Here is a 23,647-nt window from a genome sequence, read left to right on the forward strand (position 1 = left end):
AAACTCTGCAAAAAAAAAAAGAAAACGCTGGCGAACATTTCTAAAGCACTGGCAGGAAAAACCATCATGGAGGCACTTGTCAATGCTTTTTTAAGTGTGATGCATGGCTTCATCAACATGATGGAGCCGTCCGTCAAACTTATTTTTCTTATTTTCAAAAATAGAATTTCCAAAGCAGGAATTTCTTTTTGAAAAAAAGAAGGCCCCTTTCGCCATGGAAGTAAATTCCCATGTCAAGGGGGGCATTTTTAGTTTCTTGCTGCAAGTCATAGCCAAGTTAAGCCTGGCGGTGATGGGTAGAAAACAATTGCTATGTGTCCGTCCATCCTAAATTAGGTGAGCAGACGTATAGCCAATTCTCTGACGGCCCCTACTATATCAGGCAGTTAGAGAAGGTTGGCCATGGCAGTGACGGAATAGTCTCCACCAAGGCCAAACTATGGTAGGGTGTGATGAAGTATTCTTACTGCCAAGGTATAAATTAGCTCCTGTATCAAGTTTGATTGCACTGGTAATTTCTTTCTGTGTGACTCTTCTACCCCAACGGTTAGATAACTAGAGAAGATGAGCCTCTATTTTTATCAAGCAGCAAGTGTGGATAAATATTTTTGGAACACAAGGGTAGAGGTTTGCTTTAAATAATCTGTAAACAAGGCTGGACTGGCCTATAGCGCAATCACGCAGTGCCGAAAGTGTTGGTCGGACAGGTCAGTATTTGTGCTGGTTATTTAGCAGGTTGGGAGCCTGTTTCATGGTCTGGTTGGCCATTTTTTACTGTTGATTTCCCTGATATTACCGCAAGCATTGCTTGCAGCAAACACAAATGCATGCAGTCGCCCATACCTTGTAAAATAAATTATTTTGCATATTTTTAAAAGTTCAAAAGCAGCCTGATTTGCAAATGTGGACCACATTTTTAGCTATTTTATTCACTAATGGGTGCTTTTATTTTGGTGCCAGACCTATTTTGTGTCTCAGTCCTGCTCTGTCAGACATGAGTTTTGTATATTTTCAAGAGCTCTGGCAACAGATGAAGCTGTTAAGCCAGACTTAAAACACTGCTAAATTCAATAAGAGTATTTGGGAGAGTACCAGTGTGGCCCACATCAAATACAAACCTGCTATGCAATGAATGTTTCATAACTCTCAGCAGAAGGAAATTGTGTGCACAAAACTCAAGCTATCTTTATCAGTAAGGTCTTGCCTTGTCATTGTATGTTGGTTATATTAAGAACATAGTTTTAGCAGTGTGAGCCGTTTTGTGGTATGATAGCAGAAGATCATAGCCAGGATTTCATCTGGACACATATCAGGTGCTAAATAAAGTCTTCTAAAATATCTCCTCTTTGAAGCTTATAATAGAAAGCCAGTAATAAGATATTGTTGCTTGTAAAATTAGGACACAATATATATGTCAAATTATATTTATGTGCAGAATATGTGCTTTTATTGCATGTTGTAAGATACTTCCTTGCATAAGTAGGGCAGAAGGAGTCAATGTATGTACAATGTTGAAGGGCTTTAAAAAAATCCTTTAGCTCATTGGTTAACGGAAAGATATTAACTCTGAATAAAAGAGGCAGGTACATGTAAGTGGGAGGACTTACCTGCGCTGGTAGATGGCATCTCTCTTTCTTGAGTTGTCTGTGCAACAGCACAGGATGGGGGAAAGAAAAAAGAAATTTGCAAAAGAGACACAGGCAGAGAGAAAGGATAGGAAGGAAAAAATATGAGAAAAAGTTTGAAGACTGCTGAAGGGCTCTATTCTATCAATAAGTAATTTCTGGAGTGCTGCAAATCACCAGCGAGGATCTCGAGGCACTGGAGAATAATTTTGCTGTGTGGTGGTGTGATCATTCAAACAATTTGGTCTTCAGTTGCATCCTGAATAGCTGTGGCGGCGGTGCAATCCTGATGTGCAGGAGGAGGTCGTTCCTTGCCTTGGCTGCCAGGTTCGAGAATGGGCATCTGCTGTTGCTGGCTTTGCGGATCCGAGGGATGTCTGCGAGGGAGAGGGACGCATATCGGAGGTGACAGGTTGGTTGGTAGAAAGTCAGGCAATTGTTGATATACACCGGACCTTTGTTTGCAGGGCCTTGTAGGCGTGGGTCAACATCATGAACTGGCATCTCTTCTTAATCAGGAGCCAGTGTAGTTTCTCGAGGTGGTGTGTGATGTGGTTCCTTCTGGGGAGGTCGAGGATGAGTCTTGCCATTAAGTTTTGAATTGTGTGAAGTTTCTTCATGTGGTGTATTATGATGTCTATGTAGAATGTGTTGGGTTATTCCAGCTTGCTGTGGGACGCCAGGAGAAAAGCTCCCAGGAAGCTGGTCCTGGGAAGCAAGTCCAGTACGAGAGGAGGAACCAGAAAAAGATGAGAAGGCAGCGAGCCATTAAAGGATGGGTACATGACACAGAGATTTTCACGAGCCCTAGAAGAAACCTTGTCATCTACAGGAGACTAGACACAGTGAGGCAGCAGGAGGCAACAGACTAGGTGGGAGACAAGTCAGTTCAGAGTGTCTACCAGTCTCCGACCAGACCGTACCTTCACTCATCTCCCACCACCTTCCCAGAGAGATGTGGGTTGCAGAGGTGGGTAACCGTTGAAGGTGTTTGTTCATAAACTGTGATATAAGGGCACCAAGAGGGTGGACAATCGAGCTCATAAAAGAGGTGCGAGTAAAGTAGTGACATTAACAAAGGCTCACAGTAACCTAAAAGGGGAGGGCAGAGTAAACCAGCACAAGTCTTGCACAAACAGAAAAAAGGGGCAAAAGAATCAATTTTTGCAAGTAAAGGGTATAGGTATAAGCACAGACACTATTAAGGAAAGGCAGAATCACACAAAAAAACATGAAGAAAGGATAAAGCGGTCATTCAGTCATATAAATGAGGTAGAGTCGAACTAGAGGAAGACAACAGGCATTGAAGAGTAGACTAAAGTGGCAGAGGAAGAGGAGGGAAAAAGAGTAAAGAGACCTTTTGCTTGCTTTTCTCTCTTCTGAGGGGAGCCACCACAGGCCAGTCTGGTGCTGGAACATTTGGAAGGAGGAAAGAAAAAAAATGCTTGTTGTGAACTTGAGGAAGCAAGTAAAGACTGCCTCAGGAAGCGGGAGAGCAGATAGAGAAGGTGCTTAGTTTCACCTTCCCTAGATAGACAATAGCTCTATCCTAAGCAATAAGCACAGCACAGGTTCATCCTAATCCGGTCACCAAGCAGTGTACTCTGTTTGACCCACCATAGATTGGTGTCAGAAGTGGCATCCATCAGTCAACTATCAAAATAGATGCTTGAGTGCACCAGCTGGTAGATGGATAGAAGAAACTGAAATGGGTGCTAGAGAAATATACCAGTGCTGCATAACAGGATCCAGCATCGTTGCAACACACAGTGAAGAATCATGGGTAGCAGCTCCAGCATTTCGTGGACAATCAAATGTAATTAATGGCAACCTTGTCTCAAAACTGGGGAAAGGAGGCACAGAGCTTTGCTATAGCCCTACAGATGCTTACTCCCAGAGAGCACCCTGAATTCTTCTTCATAAAGTTTGAAAGAGCTGCACAGGCTAGAAACTGGAATTATTATTGAGCACTGTTTTTAGTTGGGGGACACAGGTGGCAAAACGTCAGCAAACCCTGGGGGCACCAACCCCTACCATGAAGTATAGATGGCTATATTAGAACCCCTAGGTTTAGACAATGTGATTGACTGACTATAGATTAGGCAAGAGTGAGGAAGCTAAAAAGAGATACCGCACATTTTGTTTTTAAAATCGAAGATTGGGCTGGGCATTGGCTACACCCACAAGTAGCTTTGAAGGAGGAAATAATGGACAAGATGTATCTGAAATAGTTTTGGAAGCCCGACATGCTCAGACACAAAGGCGGTTGCAAGAGCATGCGAATCTCAAGATTAATCAAGCCATAGAGTTGGCTGCCAACTTTGCCCGAGCTCAAGGGGATAGAGTAAGTTCTGATCCTTTGAATTTAGAATAAGGCCTTTCCCAAACTGGCAAACCCTTTAAAAGTACAACCCCTACTTACATAGATGTGCCAGGAGCCCCAATGTCTTTAAGAGGTGAGGGAAATCCTCCAAGTATCTATTATTTTGTGTACAGTGATTCAAGGTTGGCATCTCAAAATACCTTACTTTATCAGGATCCTTGGTAGCCTATATTTTTTTGTTAAACTGTATAATTGGAGGACCCCACATATGTGCCTGGGAGCAAGCCCAAGAACCTGAAGGAACTCCTTCTCCACCTCAGATAGGTTGGTGTAGTGTTGCTGAACCAGGTGAAAAGAAAGAACAAACCCCTCGGTTAATAATGCTCCAAGTATTTAGAGAAAAGGTCTGGTTTTTGAACATTCTCATCTGGGAGTTGGACATTGTGAGGTAGAAAAAACAACCCAAAGTGTACTAGAAATTTTTTATTAGCCGGGCATTTATGTGCAGATAACAAATACTTCAAGAATGTCTCACCTGCCAAAAGAAGAACCCTTACAAACCTTCCAAGGTTCCTCTAGCCAGAATGCCCATCATTACAGGCACCCAATTTCAATGGGTAGGCTTAAATCTAGTGAGTGCCTTTGTCACTTCCACAAGGGGGTACAAATATGTTCTGGTACCGGTTGATTATGTGACTCCTTATCTCGAAGCCATCCCTTTCAGAATAATAAATACAAAAATAATAGCTTCTGCAACAACTCTGATATTATTTTGCTGATGGTTTCCCCAAAAAAGAATGGGTTTGGGGATGGGTGTTCATATTTCTTCCCTATAGTGAGTCAATGGGAGGCAGTGCCCCTTTCAGGTCATAGAAAGATTAAACTGAGTAAATCCTATAGATTAAGGATAGCAGATCGAAAGAAGAAGCACATCTTTCACATTGATCATCTTGAGAAACGGGGTGGTCCTCTGACTGAGACTTCAAAAATAGCAAAAAGCATGGGAAGCTATGAAGTTGAGGCAGCCCAGTGGTGATAGTGGAATAATTGCCCAAAACTCAAAAATCAGAATTGAGAGACAAGTTAAAAAGGTTTAAGGACACCGTTTCAGACTAATCTGGGAAAACAATTCAAACAATATCTTACCTACGAAAATAAAATAAATGAAACAGAGCTCAAAGTTGTGAAGCAGCAGCTCAATCACACAAGCCCGAAAAAAAGCTATACAGCAAGAAGTAAAGAAAATGTTTGATTTAGGTGTTAATGAATCCTCGCATAGTTAATAGTGCTATCCTATTTTACTAGTACCAAACAGGGATCAACAATAAGATTTCGAACGCTTTTCGGGGAGTTAATCAGATTTCTAATTTTGACTGCTACCCTTTTACTCCATATAGCCTGATTGAACAGATAGGCAAGCCGAAACAATTTGCGACCAATGTTTTTACAATCAGTGTGGTATTTTGTGAACCGGCCTATATACTGATAAGTCAGTTTGCAGAATACCACTTCCGAAAGGGTTGCAAATTGACCTACCTCATGAATATTAATGAGGTAGTTAGCAGTTTGCTACCCACTAGGGATCGCAGCCATCACAGGCATAGTATCCTACTGAGTTTGGAAGACCAGCATGTATGTGATTGTTTTTGTATAAAGCATTTTTTTAATTTTTAAATGCAGCCCAGTTTTAGTGAAGGAAAATAGGATGTGTTTGAAAAATGTGAAAAGTTAAAGTAATTTTTTTAAGACCACTGCCTACTCTTGCAAAATGTTTTTCTTATCATTCTCAAAGGGGAGGTATCCCTTTGGGACCACTTCTCGTTTGCAAATGGGTAACCACTTGATGTTTGTAGTTGGTAATATGATAATGATTTGAAACAGGAATTTGTTTGAAAAACATTAATACATACCATTTCAGTTCAGTATTTGGAATGGATTGCCAAAACATGCCACTTACAAATACCATATCATTATTGGGTTGTAAACCTAAATTATGATTTAATAAAATTTTACTGAATTGCAATTTGTGATTTGTAATAAGCAAAAGGTATTTCTGAGATCGCAAATGGCCTGATTCTGCAAATCAGGTACCTTGCGACCACTAAAAGCCTTTGTACATCTCACCCAAAATCATCATACATCTTGAATATTTTATTCTTTTTCGCATAGCAGGCTAGCCAACAGGTGTTTCACGACATCAAGGTTAATTCCTCAGGACCAATAAATTTACTGTTCAACAATATATAGTTGAAATAGTGTTCTGCTTTTGAGTCTTGTTCCTTTTTAAAATACTTTAAAAAGCTCTCATTGTGGCAGCTCCCTTCACAACCAATAGATCCCCGCCAGGCAGACAGGGATCTCAAATTATGGGATACAGTCGGTCACCAGGATCTACTATCCACAGGCGGGATGGCAGGCCAGAAACCACAGTCTAAATACGATCCTCATTTTTCTGTTTATACTTAAAGTAGGGAGATATGAACATAATCCTTTGCTGCTTAATAAAAATACACATCCACAGCATTGTCCACAATCCATCACACACACAAACACATGCAGACACAGGAGCACCCCGGAATGCACACTTGGCAAACGACAGGCACCAGCAGGGGAGGCTTGCCTCAGTGTTTCTATTTTATCATATTCGTGTTATGGGGCTTGAGTGTGTGTGTGTGTGTTTGGTGTGATGGGGTGATGGAATGTGATGAGGTTGATGTGTAAGCGTATGGTGGTGTTAGTGACCATCTTTTGGTATTTTTGTAATGTGTGAGATGGTGAGTGAGTGTTTGAAGCTGTTGGTGTGTACTAGTGTAGTGCGTGAACTTTTGTGGTGCTGCATTGTGTGAGAAAATGGCGCATTTAAAGGTGTTGGGTTTTGCTAGCATAAGGGTTCACTGACACAATATCGCCTCTGAAAATATCGCCATACCAAAATATCGTGACATCTCCTTGTTCTCCCTGGAGAAGCCTTGTGGGAGCCGCCAGTAAACCATCCTGGAAGTGAGTGTCTAATGCTTAGCCAAAATCACCCATCCCATCCCATCATAACATATTTATGATTGATGTACCCAAATACAGCAACCTGGTGAGATGCGATGGCGAGGAATCCCTAAATAATAAATCAATTCATTGGATTTGACATGTAAGAGGGTGTAGATCTGTGATCAGGGAAGATATATTGAGAGCTAGAAGATGTGTCCTACCCAATAGCCCCACGGACTCAATAGACTAACTAACCTGGTGGATGGGAGGTTAGTGCACAATCTAAAAGCCTTAGATGCTAGATGTTGTCCCCCTCTAACATCTAACATCCAATTCAAATACCAGATGACCTGCAACCCACCGCAGATCACTCCCAATCTTCTTTCCACTCGGCCAGATCATTTGTCCTCCCTGGTGGAAATCAATTGAGTACAGTCCAGAACTGTTCCAGCAGACCTAGCAGCCTGTGCTCCCAAGCACACTTTAAATATAGGACCGCCATCATTTAAATGGGCTATCAATATTGGAAACCACCAGAGTCGGCAAAAGGCAAGTTGATCAAACCAAAAGGCTGCATTCTGGAGCAGAGGTTCACCCTCGAACATTAGCCATTACTCTCCCCAACCAAATATCTTCCTAAGGTGACATGCAGGCAGACTCTCCCCCCCCTACTTCTCAACCTTCATTAAGCCTCCACTTGGTCAAGTTGGTTTCTTGGAATGTGGGTGGGGCCAGAAGGAAAATGCGCCTCCCCATTGGGTAGATCTTATCAAGCCACTTGACATTTGCATCTTTCAAGAAACCTGGAGTCTAACACCAACATATATGCCGGGTTATGTAACATTTTACTGCCTAGCAATTGCCTCCAAACCGGGGCAGCTATCAGGCAGACTACTGATTTGGGTCAGTACTGCGCTCTACTGCAGAATCCTATAGCTACCTACAAACAGCGCAGATATTCTAGCAGTCCAACTCAAGGGTGACATAGGCTTCACTCTAAACATCTATAATGCCTATACCAGAGGCACCGGTGGGGGGAGAGATCAGCCACCCCACAATCACTTGAGGAGCTCCTTGAGAATAGCGGAATTGTATGCCCACTGATTGTTGGGGGCGAATGTAATGTGACTTTTGAGCTCCTAGATGACATCTGCAAAGTCAAAGAGAAAGACCAAATTTGGTCCATTTTCATCTTGACTTACCCCCTATTAAGAAATGGTCCTAATCAGCTATACAACTAAAAGCTTTTGTCCTAGTGCATAGACCTAGAGCCATTAATGGGAGGTCAAAGTTGGATAAAGGAGGAGATAACACCTTTATTGGCCCTACTGGAGTGAGGCGTATTGACCATATTTTATTGGACTTAAGGTTGTGGTGAGTTCTTATACATATGCCTGTGGTTAAAAGTATTTATAGTACCATTACCCTCAGCCTAAGCCTGGTATCCGCCTGGGGCAATCCACGTAGTGCTCCTAAGAATCACTCCATACCCAAAGAGCTACATCCTACAAACGATAAACGTCACCTCAAATGGCACATGATCTGTAGTGTCGATAGTAAACTCAGGATCATCAACCAGGATCTCATAGGCCAATTGGCAGAGATTGAAGTCCAGCTAGAGGACCTGGGAGGGAGGGGGATGATTAGTGATATGCATGCCCAGTATATCGAACAGCGGGCAGTTAATAACATCTTAGCCAGTGCCTGGCACGAACATTGTAATGCCTTATAAACTAGCTCTAACTATTCTACTATGCAGGTACTCCACCATGACCTATCTATAGTTAAAACTGTGATACCAAGAGTGAAATCCTGATCTCAATTGAGTCAATTGTTCTATCGAAAGTTCCAGGTCCTGACAGAATTCCAGGTGATCTATTCTGACATGACAAAGACAATTGGTTCAGCTGCATATTGGCACTCTCTAACACCATCGCCGGGGGCATTTTAATCCCTGATTCATGGAAAGGAGCGGAGTAATTTCCATCTTTAAAAAAGGTGGGAGGAACCTCCAGAGCAACTATAGGCCCTTAAGCCTAATTGATTGCATACCAAAGGTATTTTTTTTCGCACTCCTCTGACGAGGATTCAGAAATGGATAGTTGCTAACAACATATGGTCCCCTTGTCAAGCAGGGTTTCGGCAGAAAACAGGGACAATAGACCAGATCTTCTGGTTCCTCATTCTTTACTGGAAGCTAGTGATAATCGGCAAGGGGAGTCTCTATGTCGCATTTATCGACCTGAATTCAGCCTCAACCTCGCCCCTCATAACACTCTTTGGCTAAAAGACATGGGGATGCCAATGGAAATTCTGAGATTCATCATTCATCTTCACAAGGGTGAACAAGGCCAAGTCGCTGATCCCATTAAAATCAACAGGGGTTTTCGCCAAGGGTGCGTTCTGGCTCCAACCTTATTCTCGCTGCACATTAACCAGGTAGTTGAATACTTATCAACGATTCCAGCAGATGCACCAATATCAGGGCAGGGAGAAAATTGTGATGCTTTTATTTGCAGATGACACCCTTTTAGTTTCAAAAACAACTGGAGGCCTCCAGGCGCTGTTAGATCAATGTAAGGCCTTATGCAATATGAGAGGCCTATAGATTAATACAACGAAAACATAGTATATGACACTAAATCCCAACAAATCATACAAAGGGTGACCAACTCAAGACGATGTCCTGCTAGAAAGGGTAATTTTGAATACCTGGGTATCAAACTATCTAAAGACATGTCCTGGAATCTGCATCTAACAAAGGCAAATCTAAAATACAAACAAATAATCAGGGCCTTAAAGAAAGAATACTTATGTTCATACACCAAACCTATTGAGTCCGTCCTTGAGATATATAAATCTAAGGCAGTGAGCTGTGCCTTATATGGGGCTGAACTCTGGGGCTTTGATAGACTGGTTCATCTACCTACATCGAAGAACAAGTTCTTAAGGAGTTTAGTGTCACTTCCTCTGAGCACATCACTTTATACCTTTAAGTAGGACATGGGCTGTACGTCCATCGCTGATTCAGCAAAAGTACGCCCATTGCTCTTTTGGCAGGAACTAATAACGACTCCTGAATTTTACTCCTACGCCATTGCACTCAAGGAAGTTAGCTCCCTGGATGTATTTAACAAGATAGGATGGATAAAAACATCAAATGCTGACTTGCAAATATTGCACTTAAGGGCCGGTGGGATAGTGGTAACCCCCAATTGCCGCCCAGTGAAAAACGAGTGAAAGCCATGTATTGTGACTGGGTAGCTCAGAATGAAATTAAGAACCTCAGGATGGGTAGGCTAATAGCAGAATTTGTTGATTTTAAAATGAACAGATCCCTGGGAGGCTACCTTGACCGAATTCAGTCACCAACTGACAGAAAACTATATTTTCTGTCTAAATTTGGTGCACTCCCCCGGCACTTCTTCACAGTCTCTTGAATTTGCAACAATGCATAATCTAAGCGTTGCCCTAGCTGCCTTGCTCCCAATGAATCAACTGCCTGTCCAGCATCCTCCCCTACCAAGAGGCAGGTGGCTAAAGCCTATATGTAAGCAGCGGGGAACTAGCGGGCATGGTGCGGCTCTGCACATCAATAAATCTGACGCAAGCCCATTGTTTGCCTGCACCCTAGCAAAATTCCTATGCCACATGTGGGGAATTAGAAGGAAGGTGCAAAGGCTTTATTTGTAGCTTAGTAATTAGTTTTAAAAAGTATGTTTTTTATTAGGCCTATCCGCGTCAATGACAGGGACCTTGTACATGTATATGGAAAGACTAGATTGCATAGCCGGCCATACTGCGATGGACGTTGGGACATTAGTGACTTTTGCTGTCATTACTCCAATTGCACATTTAAAAGGCTTTTTATACAGATTTTAATTGGATATAATTTTCAACCAAACTTTGTACAAGGGCTTTATGAATAAATTTAGTTTAAGTGAATGAGTGACATAAATATCATTGTCAAAAATATTGTCATCCTATACCTATAATGATACATTCAAAGATATCGAAAAAATAGTGTAATTCTCATTAATATAATTGTATAAAAGATTGTTTTTTAAATATATATATAAATTTACATTGTAAATATTAAATATATAATATAATATATTAAATGATATATTACTATATTAAATAGTAACATTATTGTAATACAAATAAAAATAAATGTAATGTATATTTAAAGAAATATATCAATTAGACTTGTTTAAAAAAAATGAAACACATATACTAATATATATATATTACAGCACATGAAATAAAGATAACCTGATTGAGAAGACTGGAGCTGAGGTGTTGGTGTCTGGCTAATTGAACTTGCATGCTGGAGTTGTTCTTATTATATATATATATATATATATATATATATATATATATATATATATATATATATATATATATATATATATATATATATATATATATATATATATATATATATATATATATATTCAGCTCAAAATCTTCACTCAGCGAATGAAGGGGACCGCACACAGCAAGGTTTCTCGGTGATATTTTATTTTATTTCTTATCCGAGAATCAGCAGGACGCGTTTCGGCGTTCGCGCCTTTTTCGACTTGTTTTTACAAAGTGCAGTTGACTCGAGAAATAAATATCCGGATCACTGGTTCTAGTTCCGGTTCAGTTGCCATGAACAAAAGGAAATGGAAAAAAGACTAATCAGCAATATTTCGTCCGAGTAAAGTTACAAAAGGACAATAATTTTATCACTTAATTACATTTAAATTTCATGTTATTAAGTCAAAGCATTATTAACAATAATAATAGAAATGTAGACAAAACGAATCAATTCATGACAAAGGCAATCATTCCAAGTACCATAATGACAGTCTTTCTAGGAAGTCCATATTATTTTATGGCAGTTAAGGTAGAGGCATAACACCACAAAATTGAGCTCTGTATGGGCATTAGTAACAGTCTAACAAAATTAATGAAAAATTATTTTTTCTTCCTTTCTGCAGGTTGCTAAGTCCCCAATTATTCTAAGATCTCTAAGCTATCCTAGATGACATGCCAGTTCTTCCTCTGTATTGAGACCATAAGGAGAGGTGGTTTGGAGATCAATAATAAAGCGGGATTCTAATCTCAGTTTCAATTCCCGGTTTCCTATACGGTCACTGGGTGCAACATGGTCCAGACAAAAAAAATGCTAGTAAATTCCTATCACTATTGTGATATTGGGCGAAATGTCTGGCCACAGGATATGAGGGGTCCTGTTTTTCAATTGCTCGAGCATGTTCAAGGATGCGTTTTTTTGTGGGGTGTATTGTGCTACCAATATATTGCTTAGGGCAGGGACACGTAAGGCAATATACGCAGAAAGATGTATTGCAAGTTAGGAATTTATTGATCAATCTAGGTTTTTTCATTCCAGGGACATTATATGCTGATACCTTTTTACTATGTCTGCATGCCTTACATTTTGAACAAGGAAAAAAGCCAGTGACATTGCTGATACGTTGAATGAATGGTGTAGGTTCGTAGTGACTCTGAACCAGTTTATCTTTTAGCGATCTACTTCTCCTGAATGTTATTTGTGGATAGGCTGGTAAAGAGTCACCGATAACTCCGTCAGATTTCAGGATGTGCCAGTTTCGACACAAAATCTTTCTCAGAGTATTGGTCTCATTGGAGAAGGTTGTAATGAACCTAACCGTATCTTGTTCGGACACATCTTTTTTATGATGGGTATCTAGTAGGGACTGCCTGGGAATTCTGTTAACCTTACTTAAGGTTTTTTGTAGTAAATTAGGGCAATAACCTCGTGATCTGAATCTTTCGATAGCAGCAGATGCTTCATACTGGAAGTCAACTTCACGAGAACAATTCCTTTTTAGACGCAATAGTTCTCCATAAGGAATGCTGTTTTTTAATGATTTCTGATGACTGCTATGTGCTTCCAGAATTTAATTCCCTGCAGTCTCCTTTCTAAAGAGAGTTGTACATATTTTCCCTTCTTGGACAAAAACCTTACGATCTAAAAAAGGTACTTCTTCCGTACTAAGCTGTCCACTTAGATGGAGATTTAGGGTATTGTTATTAAGTGCTGCTATGTACTCTTCAGCTTCGCTTTTGGGACCTTTCCATAGGATAAACAAGTCATCTATGTATCTATACCACAGAATAATATTTTTGGTCCAATGAATATATGTATCAGCCCAGGCCTCCTGCCTCTCCCACCAGCCCACAAATAAATTCGCGTAGCTGGGGGCGAAGCAGGTGCCCATCGCTGTGCCCTGGGTTTGTCGATAATGTTGTCTATCGAAGAAGAAGATATTGTTGTTAAGGCAGAACATAATGAATTCAATTAACATAGTATTATGTTCGGAAAATTGGAGAGATCTCTCTTTCAAGAAGTATTGCACTGCTTGAATGCCATGTTCATGTTTTATGTTGGTATAAAGACTAGTGATGTCAAGTACGATCATGAGCATCTCAGGTTCCCATGGTGTATCAGTGATATTCCTGATAAAATGTGTCGTATCTTTGATGTACGAAGATAGTGTCAGAACAAATTCTCTCAGGAAAAAATCAATATATTGTGACATGTGTTCTGTCAATGATCCTATGGAAGATACAATAGGACGGCCTGGTGGTCTAACTGCATTTTGATGTAATTTAGGCAAATGATAAAAGGTAGCTGTGATTGGGTATTGACATGTTAAATACTTGAATTCGTCATAATTGAGCATATGGCGATCTAGCCACTTTTGAATCAACATGTGGTATTCATCAATACTTTCTATGTATTTGCAATAACATGCCCTATCTGAGAGTAATCTCACAGCTTCCTCCACATAAAATTTCCTAGTCATTAGCACCACATTTCCTCCCTTGTCAGAGGGTTTGCAGATTAAATCTGGGTCATCCATTAATTATGACAGAGCAGCTTTTTGTTTCCATGTCAGGTTGCTGTTTAAGTTCTTATTCTCTGTAAGTCTCATTTTCATAAGGTCTTTCTTGACAGATTCTTCAAAAATGTCTATAGTGTCATAGGTCGACATTGGAACAAAAGTTGATCTTTGCTTGAAATTAGTTCTTGGGGCACGTTGTTCAATGCCAAAGCTTTGGATGCAAGAGACATCATGAACAGAATCAGGTTCAATTAACTGCTGACTGGATAAAATTCGTAATGTTTCCAGATCTTGCCCTGTGAGTGCTGTTGATAGTTCAGGATTTGAAATTTGGTTGGATACTTCACTCATGTTATCTTGTGCACCTTTTAATTTGAAGAATTTTTTCAATTTTAATTTTCTGGAGAAATGGTATAGGTCAATGCGAGTCTGTGTGTATTCACATCTTTTAGCTGGGCAGAATGTTAGTCCTTTTTTGAGTATTTCTTGTTGGTCTTCTGAAAGTATTTTTGGAGTCAAATTGACAATGGTTAAATCATCCATCGTACCTACTTTTTGGACCCCCTCCTGCTGCGAGTCTGCCATGCGATCCCTCGACCTTGGTTTTGACTTTGTGCGCCCACCCCGTCTGGGTTTTCGGCCGCATTTCTTCTCCTTGTCGTTTGAAATCTGCCGCGTCCCCCTCTTTGTCGTGAATTTCGCATCAGGTGGAATTCTTCTAAAAAACGGCTTTGTGTAGTGGAAGGCATGGGAGTCTCGCCAGCATCATCGCCTGACTGTTCTGCATCAGTGCTCACATTAGATTCCGAGGTGTCTCGGATTTCTTGTTCTTGAGAAGCTGTATTTTGTTGTGCTTTTCTCGCTCCATCAAATTTACGGGCAAAAGTGAGTATCCTTCCTTGTGCATAGTCCCTTGCATCTCTGTTAAATTTGCTGTGCTTGCGTGATTTGATTTTTTCTTGATAGCTTATTAAACGTTCCTTCATGGCTTGTCTCAGTTCATCTTTTGTTTTTGTGTCTGTGTTGGTTGCAATAATTGTCTCAAGCTCCTCAATTTGATAAGGATTTTCAGCATGCCAACTGAGGATTCTGTTGTATGCGCTATATATATATTTTCATATAGTTAGTTAGAAAACTATTAAACTAATAATTTTAATTTCATTATAATTTACTATTTTTTAAAGTATTATAATAAATATATATACATATACCAAAAACATAAAATATTTAAAAACCAAGCCAATTTTATTAAAATAACAAAGTAAACACCATAAATACAACTTATAATTTACTGGAATTCTTTTACACACTGAAAAAAATTAATAATTGTAAATATCATCATTTTAAATAAACAAAAACGATAGAATAAATTGTAACAATATAAAATAAATGATAACGTTTTACTTTAAACATATACTATTCGCTGTACAATTTATGCAAAAGTCGGCAAAGTGTTGGATTAAGAGTGGATAAAATGTATTATTCCCACTTCACGCAAAGCAACAGTAGGAAAACTGCTACATCACACAGCGTTAAATTTACTTTTTCCCACTACACTATCTGCAACAGTAGAACATTGTTAAATTGCAGAGGGGTACATTTTCTTTTTTTATTTTTTCCTCATATCACCAAAAAAGCATCTGCAATACTTGTATAACCGCCCTTCTGACCTGTGCGCCCTGTTGCATCTGCATTCACTTCAGTCTGTAAATCTTACCAGACCCACACCTTTGTTGGTGCCATGGTGTAATCATCGGATCAAGAAACTGAGAAGGAAAATTCGAGCCCCAAGGCTCTACTCCGAGTCAGAAAGTCTAGCCAGATACTAAAGTTATTCTCCTTTCCCACTGCCTGATCCAAACGGTCAATTCTGCTGGCTGTTTTACCCAATCTTCCACCTTTGGGGGTAGGGGATCCCTTCATTATATGCAGATTTCTCTCTGGGCTATCAGGATCAGGTTACTATAACAACAGCCATCTGTGTGCATTCTTCAGCTTCTTACTAATTATACCATCTTCTCCGAACAAAACAAGTGCCAAGTTCAAAGTGATATCTCGGCCGAAAATCCTCCTAAAAGCATTCTCAATTCCACCCCAGTAGTCTCTCAGCTTCGGACATTCAAAGAATACATGCAGATCATTGGCTCCTATAGATTTACTCCTAGGGCACTTGGGGGAATGGGGGGTTGGGGCAAACTTTGCTATCTTGGCCGGTGTCCAATATAGTTTGCACAGTCAAAGGGGACCCCAATCCAGACTAAGGGGTCCATAAGGATGGCGGGCGGAACTCCGCCTGCCACCCTAGCGGTGCTGGGACCGGCCGCCAGTGGTGCGGTGGTACCGCCATGGCAATTAGGATGCCACCGCCATGGTGGCATCTCTCATATATTACATTGTGGCGGCCGGTGCTGTAAGCAGCACCAGCCACAATGCAATATATGCATGTTGTGCCTTGGCATGCGCAATGTGACAGGCACCACGCGGCATCTGCCACATTGTGCATGCCAATGTTGGGGGATACCATGGGTACCCCCCAAGTGCAGCCACCCCCCCCTGGGGGCCAGCAATGGGCCCCCAAAGAGAACTCTGCATGTCTTTCCATGGCGGAGTCTCCGCCATGGAAAGGCATTGAAAATACGGCAAAAAAGCGGTGGACGGTCTTTCTGTCCGCCGCGGTACCCCCCGCCATGCTAATGTGGCGGGGAGTAAGAGGCCATCCGGTGGAATGTTTTGATGGGCAGATTGCCACTGCCGGTCAGGCGATGCGCCCGCCATGCTAATGACCCCCATAGTGTTGCGGTGGGCACTCCTTCTCATCTGCCTCCAGGAGCTTCTCATACCACTTGGATATCTCCTTATTTTTAAGGTTAACATCTTGCAGAGAAAGCTCCAGCTCCCAATCACTGCCAGTTTCTTTCTTTTCAGACTTGAACCAAGAAATTAATTGGATATATTTAAATCTGGAAAATTATCATTCCCTATCTTTGCTCTTAGGACCTCCTATGGGTGAACACCCTCTGATGATATCAGGTCTGACCATTTCATAATGCCTGCCTTTCTGATTGGTGTACTAAGGCTGTCTTTCAGGCATAACGGGGTCCCCGGAGATAGGGGCAAAGTCTGAGTAATACCCTAGGCCCTACCTACTCCTAACCTTATACCATAGATAGAGGGCAGACTTCAGTATTTTTAAACACACCTTTTTAAAATACCGAGGGGCCCCGAATTTATACAAAAAAACATCCCCACCCTCCTGCCTCACCATTTCACCCAGGAGTCTCCCCCAGGTTGAGTCGTCTGCCTTACCAAGCAACATCCAAATGTTTTTAAACTGAAAGGCAGCACAGTACCAGTTGATGTCGGGAAGAGCCAGACCTCCTTTAATAAGCCTTCGTCTTATCTTCTTCCATGCCAGCATCGCACCCTTATAGGCCCATATAAAACATACCATCTTCCCCTGGATTTTGCTGATGTCTAGCTTGGGACAAACGAGAGGGATGGCGTTAAACAAATATGTTAGCTTGGGGAGTATAACCATTTTAATTAGGTTGACCCTTCCATAGATGGTTAGGGGGAGGTTTTTCCACATTGCTAACAGTCGATCTATGGGGCTCATTACGATAGCGTAACGATCCCCACCGCTGAGCCGGCGTTGGCGACTGTTACGCCATCATAACGAGAAATACTCCCCGCCATATTATGATGGCAGTGGGTATCGAGGCAGACGCAAAGTCTGTCTGCGGCTTTTCCGCTGGCCGGCAATCATTACAATTGCCGACCGGGCGGTGCTAGGCCAGTAATATGGTGGCGGTGCCTAGCAGGCACCGCCAGCCATATTATGATATGGGTGGAATACTGGCCCTTCCAGGGCTGGTGAGGATTGGCTTTAGGGGACTGTTGCGGGCCCCCGGGGGGATCACTTGGGGGCTACCCACGGTACCCTCCTGCAGTTCTCTTCACCAAGTGGCAGGCACTGCGTGGTGCCTACCACGTGGTGCAGGGAAATGCCATCCATGCGATTTTGACATCACGGCGGGTGCTGCTGTACGCAGCACCTGCCGCAATGTTAAAATGCGGAATGCGACCGCCAGGGTGGTTGTCGCATCCTAATTCATGGTGTGGGACTGCCGCAAGTCTGGCGGATGGTCCCAACACGCGAGGATGTCCGCCCGCCATTCTAATAGGCCCCTATGTCTTTTGCAGCCCTTTTTAGATTAATCTGTGGGATCTTATCTATTTCTTTAACAATAATGATACCCAGGTACTTAAAATCCTGGCTAACATCTCCCTCCCAATCCTGTATGTTTCAGCACATCACCTCGGTTTTGGCTGTATTAACGGAATATCCCGATAGAAATCCAAACTGCTCTAGTAGCTGTTCAGCCCTTGGTATTGCCACTACGGGGTCTGCAGTGTATAACAGCAGGTCTTCCGCGTATAAAGCGACCTTGCTGCTGTAATACTGAGATTTAAAAGGATTTATTGAGGTGTCTAATCTTATCGCCTGAGCTAATGGCTCTATATATAGATCAAACAGTAAGGGGGACAGGGGACATCCCTGTCTTGTTCCTCTCAGTATTTTAAAACTGGATGTCAAAATCCCATTTAACAATATCCTGGCTGAGGTACCCTCGTAGCATTTTTCTAACGTGTGCAAGAAAATAGACCCAAAACCCATTGTTCTCAGCACTTCCCACAGATATGCCCAACACACTCTGTCAAATTCCTTGGCCGCGTCCAGAGCTACTACGGCCAAGGGCTCGACTCGTTCAGACGCAAGATCTATTGTGCTTATGAGTTGTTGGGTCAGTTCTTGTATAGATCTTTTGGGGATGAATCCCTTCTGATCTGGATGGACCAATTGTGGTATAATCTTAAACAATCTCCCTGCCAAAATGCTCATGAAGATTTTATAATCTGCATTTAGCAGGGAGATAGGTCTGTAAGAGTCTGCTCTAGAGGGTTTCAGGATAAGCACAATAGTTGCCTCCTTCTAGGATCTAGGAACTTGGCCCCCTAATTGATAGATCGAGTTGAACAGAGTTTCCATTATCGGGACTAACTCCTCTATAAGGAGATTATACACTTCGTTCGGAAGCCCATCTGTGCCTGCTGCCTTATTCCGCGTACATTTTCCGAGGCTTAAGCGAATCTCATCTTTAGTTATTGGGGCGTCAAGCAGTTCGCAGCTGTATGGTGTTAAAGTAGGTAATAGGTTTTCCCTTAGCCAGATTTGAAGGGCCTTAAGGTTTGGGAAAACATCTTCCTTATATAGCTCAGAGATTAAGGTGAGTAAGCAGGCTTGCATATCCTCAGGTTTATTAGATGTATCTCACTTCTCATTTATTATTAATTTATTTTTATGATTTCTAGACCGATCCGCTCCAGCCTTCCAAGCTAGGAGTGCCCCTGATTTTTCACCATACTGAAAGTTTTGCATTGATTTTGCAAACCATTGTGCTTTGCGCTTCTGGTCTAGCTTCATCCTATATTCCCGACGAGCCTCATCTAGCTGCCTCTGTGCTCGTAACTTTGCCTCAGCCATCACCGGGTTCAACCGGGAGAGCTTTGTCTCTATTTGGCCAATTTTCTCTTCCATTTTTTTAAGAACTTGGGATTCCTCTGTATTCTTAGTACATATGAAACTATGTAAGGTACCCCGCAAGAAGGCATTAAAAGCATCCCATACAAAATCAAAGAAGGTAGACCCTATATTTACTGCAAAATACTCAAGACATGCACGTTTAAGCTCTCCAGCAATCCACGGGTCCATCAACATCACTCTCTTAAGTGTCCACCTAGGTCTTGTTGCATGGCCTCTCGCTACTAAAGAAAAGGCAACAGCTGAATGGTCTGATATATGACTTGGATACACTTTAATCGATGGTATTGCCTCCATGATAGTTCTAACACATAGTCTATTCTTGAGAAATGACCATATTTTCTGCTATGGAAGGTGAATCCATTAATTCTACCCTTCTCAGCTCTCCAAACATCTGAAAGTTCCAGATCATGTATCATATTATTTAAAGCCTGACGAACCCATGGAGCCCCTACATGTTTACTCTGATTCAATCTATCAAGCAGGGGGTCAAGCAAAACATTAAAATCCCCCCCCTATTATTATAGGAGCAGTTATCTCCATCAAATTCTATTGTAATTTGTAAAGACATGCAGGGTCGTCTATATTTGGGCCATGGAAAGATGTACAGGCTAGCTCTATTCCCCCAACATCTAATACAGCTATGATCCACCTCCCAGTATTGTCTGTTTTGAAAGATTTAATTAAACAACCAGTCTCTCGTTTAATTAGGATAGCAATCTCCGTGCAGTGTACAGTCTGCTCTGATATACAAATGAATTCTATCCAGTAATATCGCCCAAATGTAGAACGGCTCTCTAAAATATCCAAATGAGTTTCCTGGATTAAGCATATTTGGGCTCTAAATATTTCATGACTAATCTCTGTCTGCGTATACTTCTTAAACCATTGACATTTCATGAGATGAAAATCTTAGCTCCCATTAGAAAAAGCCCTCCCTACATGGATCGTGCTGATCACAGTTATAGGTATTGTGATGGTCATAGGTCTGGCTTCCTGACGTGATAGAGGATTATTATTTTTTCCCACTGCTCTTCACCACGTGTACCCCCCTCTATCCCTCTCTCCCTTTCTCTCTATACCGGTTCCTCAATCATCCCCCTGGGGAACCCTCCCTACTATACTAGGCTAATAGCCTAATGGGTCTCGCCCCCTTCCCCCCGGCAGGTTCACTCGTTTTCTTTTTTCGCTTTTTTCCTCCTCCAGGGCTCCTCCACCTCCTTGACCACCCTCTGCTCTATCACCCCCCCTTCTCTAGCTCCCTGTCCCCTTCTTGATTTCATTTATCAGGGCATCGACCTCTTCCAGTGGGCGGTACACATGTATATGATTAATCTACATAATACGGAGGGTGGCCCGAAATTTTAATTGTGCCCTAGCACCTGGCTTGTTTAACTCCTCCATCCTCTTGCCCATCTCCCACTGTCCTAATGGAGAATGAGAATGATCAAGACGACTGTTGGCCTTCCTTAAGTGCTATAGATAAGATGGTTTCTGTTACAGTGTACGAGAGAAACTTTATCAAAATCTTTCTCGGCATCTGTCTTGCAGGATTTCTTTTGCATGGGTCCCGATGAACCCGCTGTATCTCCATAGATACAGCTATATTTGGAGAGTTTTTAAGGACAGTGTCTCTTAACAGCAAGATCACAAAGGCCCTGATGTCAGATCCTTCTTGAGCCTCTGGGAAATTGATCAGTCTCAAGTTGTTCTTTCTTGAGTGATTCTCGAGGCATTCCAGATCGTCTCTCATATCTTTATTTTGCCTCGTTAATCTACTCACTTCTAAGGAGGTTGTGTTGAGTGCCTCCTTTATCTTCGGAATTTCCTGCTCCAGAGCATCTGTTCTTAAGGACACATCTTCTAGCTTCTGTGCTAGTGCTACACAGGAGGCCTGGATCACCACTTGGATGTTTTCAGAGACTGTAAACCTGTTTCCCATCTTCTCCTTAAGGGCTAATCAGATGTCCGCCAGGGAATCAGGACTTCTTTTGGGTGTGTGATGTGGGCTCACAACACACTGTATTGGTTCTGGCGCTACTACTAGCTGGCCCCCTTGATCATCTCCTTCTTATGACTCTAGTACAGTAAATCTGTTTGAGGTAGGAATTGCAAGTTGCAGGGTCGTCTTAGAGCTACTGGATTCCTCTGCAGTACCCTCAGGTAAATGTGGAGGAGCTTGGGAGGAAGAGAGTTTACTCCTGATGTTTCTTGAAGCTGACTTATCTCCATACTGTCTTTTACTGAGCTAGGAGCACCTGCCCTAGTAAAGGCTAAGTTTGAAGCTGACGTTGTGGCTGGCACGGCTAGGACTTTGTAGTAGGATTTCAAGGAAGGCGTAATTTTTGCTCTTGATATACAGAGCTTTTTTCCACTACCTCTGCCTATGCAACTGGGGCTCTTTCCTCCTTCTCCTTCTCCTTCCCCTCCCCTCCTCTTCTCTTTTTTTGACCCAAAGATGGCCTAGGCCTGCTATTGCAGCTCATACTATTGGGAGGGGGAAGGTACTGGTTGGATGCTTCAAGGATAGAAAGGAACTGTGTGGCCCTTGTATGAAGTGTGTACCTGCACACCTTCCCTGTCGATGGATCGAGTCTTGCCTGCTGGCTCATACTTCTCTTTATAAAATGCCAACCTCTTTCCCCTCCTGGCTCCGCCCCCTTGAAGGGCGCTCCCTAAATCCACCTCATCAACCCCGGGAGGTGTCTGTTGCCAAATATATTCAGGGGAGGTCGAGGGTAAATACACATGCAGGCTCTCAGTTTTATACCCCCTCTGAACCGTCTTACCTCCTTTTAATCCACTTCTGACCTTCGTCTTTGCCTCAGCCCTTGCCGCCCTACCTCCTACCTCAGGGGCTTCTCCCCCTGGCTTGCGGTCCCAGATGTTCTCCTCATGGTCCGTTCTACTGTCTCTGCTGTGTCTTGTATCTCTTGTGCTGGCTCTGCTTCTGGGGGCCCGGATCCTGTAGTTCACTGCGCGGCAGCGACGCCACTCCCAAGCTGTGCCCTGCCACCATGGGACTCAGAGCGGAGCCTGGAGTGCGCTGATTACTTCCCACGCTGTACACCTATAAACCCACAACCAGCTACGGTACTAAAAATCACAACTATTTATTACAATACATTTAATAACTACTAATAATTTAACAACTATATTAAAAACAAACAGTAATTATACAAAACATGTACATGATATACTTTTCAAATATACACTAAACTACATGATAATAATTAAAAAATGATATTATTAACAACTATATTTTTGTTAACCGTATTAATGACCAATATTGTCAAAATCAATATTACTTGCCTTACATCGATATTCTTGACAAGGATATTCCTGCAGACGATATTTCCCTATCACAATATTTTTTACATTATTTTTTGGTAGGACGATATTTTACTTTCTATATTTTTTCTGAATAGCATTTTAAGGGATTGATGGTGAGCGCCATAATGTGTGAATTTGTATTTTTGTGTGTGAGGATGTGTAGGATATGTGACTTTGCATTGGTGAGTGTAATGACAGGTTGCATGATGGAACAACACTGTGATATATTCAGCATGCCTTTACCACACATTTTTTACCCTGCATTTTTCTTGATCTCATATGCTCTTACAACGTATGTCTTTACAATGCATTGTTTATATATATAATTATATATATAAATATTTGTGGGGTGGAACCCCCTACACTCTCAAACTTAACCTTAAATGCATGATAAAGGCGTACTTTATAAAAGTATATGCATTCTCAAAACATGCGTGATAAAAAATGCTACAACGTGGTAAAAACCATGTTGTAAAGGCTGTTTCTCTTAATGAGACAGCACAGGATCAGATGACAGTTTTGAAGCAATCATTACAGTTATAGGTAACATAATCAAACCGAATAGAGGGGAGGAAGAAAAACAGTTTTAAACTTTAAAAAATATATTGTGTAAAGGCTGACGCTTTCAAATGAATCATTAGTGAACTGAATTTAATATGAATAGAAATGCTTAAAATGCAACATTTTATTGACTAGTCCATGAAATAAAGATTCACTTCCTTAATTGTTTGCTTAATGTATGCAAGTAGTTGTTGCTCAAGTAAAATTTCCTTAAAAACAGAAAACAAAAGGCGTTTGGCAAAACAGGAACAGTTTGTTTAATTAAACAGCTCAGCCGGTAGAACAGTTGCAGGCACTGGGTCTGAGGACTCTCTCAATTTACATTCTTTATAAAAAAAGA

Source organism: Triturus cristatus, chromosome 1_2, assembly GCF_964204655.1.
Source record: "Triturus cristatus chromosome 1_2, aTriCri1.1, whole genome shotgun sequence".
Classification (NCBI taxonomy): domain Eukaryota; kingdom Metazoa; phylum Chordata; class Amphibia; order Caudata; family Salamandridae; genus Triturus; species Triturus cristatus.